Source organism: Desmodus rotundus, chromosome 1 (genome assembly GCF_022682495.2).
Source record: "Desmodus rotundus isolate HL8 chromosome 1, HLdesRot8A.1, whole genome shotgun sequence".
Taxonomy (NCBI): Eukaryota; Metazoa; Chordata; class Mammalia; order Chiroptera; family Phyllostomidae; genus Desmodus; species Desmodus rotundus.
The window spans coordinates 5727797-5734234 of NC_071387.1; positions in this window are offsets into that span (position 1 = coordinate 5727797).

Consider the following 6438-nt stretch of genomic DNA (forward strand, 5'->3'; position numbering starts at 1 on the left):
TCCCGGAAGGAACCGAAGCGGCGGTGCGAGCGAAGAGAAGATTGCGGGTGCGCGGCGGAGGATGGGAAAAGAGGGCGCGCGCGAGGGACGGGGGAGTCGGTGGTGCAGTGGAGTCTCAGCCTCCGCCCGGGCGGGCCGAGATGCTCCAGCCGCCCCACCCTCCCCGCAGCTTGGATCCTCCAATCCTGCCCCTCCCCGCCCTGCAGAGAATCTGCACCCCACCCTTCCACCCCTGGGAGCCCTTCCAGGACTGCAGCGAAAGGCGGGGCAGGGGTCATCTCTGCAGTCTGGCTGGGGATGCTGCGCTCCCCGGCCGGAAAAACACCCAGTCCCCAAGGATGAGGTCACCGTGTGCTTCTCTTCCTCCTGCCCACTTTCCCGAGGAGACGTCTGGGGCCGAGGACGCAAGTCAGCCTATGCTGGTGGGGTCGGTCTGGGGTCAGAAAGCGAGGATGATGTGGGGGCTCCGTGTTTGAGGAGGTGGTAAGAAAAAGGCCAAATCTAATCATAAAAAATAAAGCCGACTAATTTAGAATTGAAGTCTGTCATTCCGGGATTTGGAGAGTTAGTAATTTCTCATAAACTCACAACAAAAGCTTTCTCCGAGGTCACCCGTGGAATAGGATGCATTAATTGTATTTTCTAAACAAAAACATTAAAGTTCTTCCTGCCACCATTAATTGAACTTTCCTCATGTACCCGGCACTATGCTAAGCATTTCATGTGTTACTTTTCTTTCTTAAGTATTTGAGGTGATTTTATGAGGTGGGTATTATTTTCCCATTTTGCAAATGAGCACCCTGATGTGGAAGCCAGGAGTCTTGCCCTCCATCCGCAGCTATCAGGAGGAAAAGCTGATTTGAATCAAGCAGTCAGAACCTTCTCTTAAACAGTATGTCATACTGCCTTCCCATAGGAAAGGGGGCCATTGCACTGGTGGATGCTGGAGTGCCGAGGAAAGAAAAGATTTCTGGAATTTCTCTTCCTTATAGACTTGGCAGTGTGAGCCCTAGGTTAGGACGCCCTTTCCCCACCCCCACTGGGGTCACAGCTGGGCCTCGGTCATTGGGAGTAACATGGAGCTCATTCCCGTGCAATCAGGCAGACCGAGGCTCTGTGGCTCAGGAAGGCCTCAGCCTCCTGGTTATCGAGAAGCCCTCCTCTTTAAATAAATATAAAGGCACTGGGCACAGCACCAGAACTTGGGCCCAGGCCCGGGCCCGGCCCTGAGCTTCCCGATCCTCCAGTCTGGCTTCTTCCCCTGTGCCTGGGATCTGCAATCCAGTTTCTAAGCCACCCTGGCTGTAGCCATGACAGTGAGGAAAAATTCTGTTCCCACAGTCCACTGGAGCGCAGAGAAAAGAAAAGGAGTGGCCACGCCCAAGAAGCAGCTTTTCAGAATGTGGAGGAAAAACGTAGGAGCTACAAGGCATTTCCTGCAATCTACTATGTGGAGAAAACAGGGCCGGGTAACTCCTCCCCGGGGTGTGCACTTCTGGCAACAGCTGATGGTGTCCAAGGCCTCTTCTCCAGTGGGTAACAGCAAAAAAATATTCAGCTCTGGATGCAAAATGGCTAACACAATCATAGCTCTCCAAAACTTGACCAAGACCTGCTCTGACAAAAGAATGGGTCTCAAGGCCGTGGGCAGGAGCTATAAAAGGGAGGATTTTTCTTTTAAATCACTTTGGCCTCATAGTGAAATGGAGGTTCTGCGGCCTTTGCCAGATGCAAAACAGATTGGAGATCTTAGAGCTTCTGTGTCGTTACAGAAATTAAAATCTTACTCGATGCTTTGATGTGAGACGCGGCCAAAAACAGTATCTCCAGCCCTCTCCACCTTCCACACCCCCACCCACCCCATTCAGCATTAGGCACTGGAGATAAGCCATTAAAAAAAAAGAAATCCTTTCTTCATGTGTTCTATTGTCTGCCTACTTCACCCCCCATCAGTTTCACCACCCGCCTAACACTGCTAGGTGTGGGGAGAGTGGATGACAAAGCAGATAATGGCATTTTTAGTTGTCCAACACTCCTCGGTCAGTGTTTCTCGCCTCCTGAAAAGCAGGAGGTAGGACTGAATTTAGGCGCCTTTTCTGTTCCAGCTGTTCTCTGAAGGGTTGACCTGTGCCTTAAGCTTAGGCATCTCAGTAGTCCCGCTACCTTTTCAATTTGTTCAAGAGGTCAATCACTGGGAGATAACTAATGTTAAAATGTTTTCACATGTTCCAGCCATGGAAAGTTCCCTGCCCCTCTCCCTGGGAGAGTCAGGTGTCTCTCTCTCTCCTCTCTCTCTCTTGCACACACACACAGCAAAGTGAACAAGCAAGCACCAACACTTGCACTATTTTTTGTCCCAGTGAGGAAGTCCTGCTAGCAAGTGGACTGCACTTCTTCCCAGATGACTATCCGGACTGGCAAGGAACAGCACAGAGCTTCCAAACAGTGACTGGGAAGACCTTGAAGATGTGCTACGTGAAATAAACCAGACACAAACAGGCAATTATTGTGGATTCCACTTACGTGAGGTCCCTAGAACAGTCAAATCCACAGAGACAGAAAGTAGAGCAGGGGTTGCTGGAGGCTATGGGAGGGGAAGTAGGGAGTTTGTATTTAATGGGGACAGAGTTTCAGTCTGGGAAGGTGAAAAAGTTCTGGAGTGGATGGTGGTGAGGGTTACACAACAGTGAGAGTATGCCCTGGCTGAGTAACTAAGTTCGTTCGAGTGTTGTCCCATAAGCCAAGGTTGTGGGTTCAATCCCTGTTCAGGGCACATACAAGAATCGACCAGCCCTGGCTGGTGTAGCTCAGTGGATCGAGCGCCGGCCTGAAATCTGAAAGGTCGAGGTTCAATTCCCATTCAGGGCACATGCCTGGGTTGCTGGCCAAATCCCCAATTGGGAGCATGTGAGAGGCAATCGATTGAAGTATCTCTCACACACTGATGTTTCTCTCCCTCTTTCTCCCTTCCTTCCCCCTCTCTAAAAAAAAAGTAAAAGAAAAATAAATAAAAATTTTAAAAAAGTAAGAACCAGTGAATACATCAACAAGTGGAACAAATCCATGTTTCTCTGTCTCTCTCCTTTCCTCTATTTCTAAAATCTATTAAAATAATGTCAGGCCTTCTTAAACTTTAAAAAAAATTATTGATTGATTTTAGAGAGAGAGAGAGAGAGAGAGAGGGAGAGAGAGAAACATTGATTTGTTGTTCCATTTATTTGTGCATTCATTGGTCGATTCTTGTATGTGCCCTGACCAGAGATCAAACTGAATCCACAACCTTGGCTTATAGAGACGATGCTCTGACCAACAGAGCTACCCGGCCAGGGCCCCCCCAAAATTTTAGTACTTTTTCATTGCCTAGAGTTGCCCAAACTAATTAGAGATTCTGGAGGATCCACAAACTCATTCCCACTTCCTCCTAGAGCCATTTTCTAGTGCTTTTCTCCAGAGCTGAGCTTAGTCACTTCCTAAACAGGGTTTTTATTTTCCATACTTAAAAAAATATTTTATGTATTTATCTTTAGAGAGAGGGGATGGGAGGGAGAAAGAGAGTGAGAGAAACATCAATGTGTGGTTGCCTCTCACATGCCCCCTACTTGGGACCTGGTCCGTAACCCAGGCCTGTGCCCTGACTGGGAATCTAACCAGAGACTCTGGTTCGCAGGCTGGCTCTCAGTCCACTGGGCCACACCAGCCAGGGCATCATGCTTTTATTTATTATTTTTCATGCTTTTTTTTTTATTTTTTATTTTCTTTTTCATGCTTTTATTTTTTAGTTTTTCATTTTCTACTCCTAAACAGGTTTTTTATTTTTCCATTTTTCATGCTTCTGCCTCCAGTTGGAAGGTCCTTCTCTCCGGACACCCACCCTCATTTCCAGCAGACACATCTTCCCCATGCTAAGTAGAAACTTGCTGGAAGAGCCATTTGGCAGCGCGGACCAGAATACAACACTCGCATGCTGCTTGACACGATGTTCCATCTGGGAACTTCCCCTGAGGAGGTGGGATGAGATATACATTTAGGAATGTTGACAACTGTAAAAAATTAGAAGCAACTAGTCACCGATCGAAAAATGGTTCATTATGTAGGATTCCTAAGTCCAAGACAATATTGGTGACATAGTTCATACCGATTGACTTTAAAAGAAATCTGAGATACTCCCAAATGATAGCAGGTGGCAGGACAGCATGGGAACTGTGTCTCCTTAAGAACTGAATTCCTCTCTCTGTGCACATACGCAAAGAAATGTTCCAGTGGGTACCTAGAATAAAAGGATTTGGGGACTTCTTTACTGTCTTTTAAAGTGTTTGAATATTTTTAAGTACCTGGATCACATACTCTCTCCAAGATACTTTCTTGAGCACCTAATCTCCAAGTAGAGCATTCCAAAAAGTGTATTCCCAGAAGTACTAGGTCCAAAAGGAGCTCTGGAAACAGGGAGCTAGCTTCATGTTCAGTTTGGAGGCTGACAATTCAAAGCAACAAAGTTAAGGCACCAAAAAGTCCTGCAAGAAAAAGTTCTTTTTTTCTTTGATTTAGAATCGAAACTTTTTATGAAGGAAGATTTCAAAGTTAAGCCTAGTAAACAGAATATTACAGTGACCCTGCATATGCTCGCCACCACCTTCAACAATTACCAACAGTGCCATTCTCATTTCATCCATTACCTCACGTCATTGACCTTGAACCCAGTACATAGTTCCCGAACTTCCTCGACCACTGAACTCTTTTTTTAGGGTCCTGCAGAAAAACTCTCCGGGAAAAGCTGCCCTAAGTGAAATGGATCTACCTTCTGAGCTCCTGTAACTTTTAGCTCAAACCATCAAGCCCTCCAAGTCCATGAGTCACATGTCTCCATTGAATTAAAATTCCACTCCCCAAGCACCTGTCTCACTTTAAGCAGGAAGCATCTTGTAAAACCTGTTTGGAATCAACTCTCCACTCCTGCCATAGGCCAACTTCAATGTAACCTTCACTGTAGGTTCTAGAGCTTGATTTAGTCACCTCATTAAACTATAAGCCTGTTTTTTTGTTGTTGTTGTCTTGCTGGGGGGAAGAGGGTTACCTTTCAATTTTGAAATACTTTACGGAAAAGTACAGGGATAATAGAATGAAATCCTATATACCTACACCCAGATTCCCCAGTTTGTTAACATTTGACCACATTTGCTTTATTAGTCTGTGTATTATACACTTATTCATGCGCACGCACACACACACATGTGTAAGCATGTATTCACCCCCCTGAATCATAAGAATAAGGTACAGATGCCATGCCCACTCACCCCATGCACTTCATGTGTCTTTCTGAAGAACAGAAACATCTGTTTTTATAAGCACAGCACAGGAGTCAAAGTCAGGGAACTGATGCGGACGTACAGACTGTACTCAAGTTTTGCCATTGTCCCAACGTCCTCTGTAAGACAAACACACAGAAAGATACTTTTCTGTTCCGGGGTCACACAACACCTAGTGGAATCAACCCGAAGGTGCTAAAAGAAAAGTGTTTCTTGAATAGGTCATCTGTATAAAGTAACATTTTTTTAACAGTGAAACCTGGCTGTAGACGATAAATCCCTTTAAAATGGGTGTTTCTGTAACTTCATCACACAGCTGAGAAGATCGCAGCTCTCATCTGCTTTCGGCAGGCCCACAGAAAATTAATTTCAGGCATTCTTTAGGTGGAGCAGACAAAAGGGAGTGAATTTGCAGGCCTGGTAAGGCACCGGTGTAAAGCGCTGGGGCTCTCCCGGTTGCCCCAGCGCTGAGACAGCAGACACCCAAACCTATTTATGTCACTGCTCGAGTCACAGGAGGCTGGAGAAGCAGGGGAGGCTCCCAGTGCCTCGGTGGGAATGCCCGGAACTCCACTCTCCTATTCAAGGGATGTGTAGGATTTCTCTATGGGAATTTTCAAGTCATCAAATTTGCTTTAAAATGATGTAGGACAATGATATGACAAAATGATAGGCACTCGGCCTGAGAAAAGAGGTCAAGCCTGAAAGGAAGCCAGCAGGCAAGTGAGTACTTGCAGGTAAAAACAGGCCGCAGTCCTTTGCACTCTGCTGGAAGGAATCTGATGCTACCACCCATCAGGAGTCGCATCGATCGGCTAGCGGTCACTCTGTCTGCAGGCGACACCACGAGAATCAAAACCCTGGCCTCCCCATCACCCTCTTCCCAGCTGACCGTCCAGAACCCATTCGGAATACCAAGCACCGAACAGCCTGCGCGTAAACACACGTCTGGAGACAGAACATGCAGACACTGGGAGAGGTGTCATCTATGGAACGACAAATTCAAAGTAGCAGAGACCTTGGGGACCATCTTGTCCAGGCACTTTCCACATTTCACTTTTGGCAGAGGAACTTCTCCACGTCTCACCTTACATGGAACCCCAGCACCTGTGGTACAGAGAGCCACAGTGCTGCA